This window comes from Phalaenopsis equestris, unplaced genomic scaffold (genome assembly GCF_001263595.1).
Source record: "Phalaenopsis equestris unplaced genomic scaffold, ASM126359v1 Scaffold001160, whole genome shotgun sequence".
Taxonomy (NCBI): domain Eukaryota; kingdom Viridiplantae; phylum Streptophyta; class Magnoliopsida; order Asparagales; family Orchidaceae; genus Phalaenopsis; species Phalaenopsis equestris.
The window spans coordinates 66,732-67,479 of record NW_018165599.1 but is presented as its reverse complement, the minus strand read 5'-3'; positions in this window follow the sequence as shown (position 1 = coordinate 67,479).

Genomic DNA, 748 nt, shown 5'->3' with positions numbered 1-748 from the left:
ACTTCAAATTACACAATTACACCTTTAAAATCTTTACAACAACACTAAAACCCTGGTCTGACTTCACATGTGCTCAAGCAAATGCACATGTCATATAAGTAATACAAAAATAAAATGCAAATCATAACAAGGATAAATGGAAAATAAAATGCAAAGGAAAGCAATAAAATGGATTCTTAATTATGATCTTTCTAGTAGTTTCAACATCAAATTACAAAATTACTCCATTGAATTCATGGCAACATCACCAAAAACATAATCTAACCTTGCATATGTGCTCATGCAAGTGCACGTGTCATATAAATAATATAATAGATTTAAGTTTGAAGTAGTTCTCATGAGGATTAGTGGTGAATGTAAATTATAGTCATGAATTAGTTTTAGTACCTAAATCCATAAAAAAAAGTTTATTCTTTCCAAAGGTGTTTTTTCTTCATTTTCAAGCTTTCTAATTTTTATGGGGTTTCAAATGTGATGAGAATTTTCTATGAATTCTTAATTGATAAGTGACCAAAGGAAAATATGTTGAGATTTTCATACCTAATTTATACTTTTTATAATGATATTTCACTTTAAAGAAAGGTATTTTTGATGTTTTGTTGCAGGAATGATGAATTAGGGTCATTGGAGCAAAAAGATACAAAAAGGAGCGAATTTGGAGCGAAAAGGACCAAAATGTGAAGATTTGAACTAGGCCGCCGACGGCGAGTTTTTCCCAAGACTACAGGACAAAATTCTTCAGAAACCC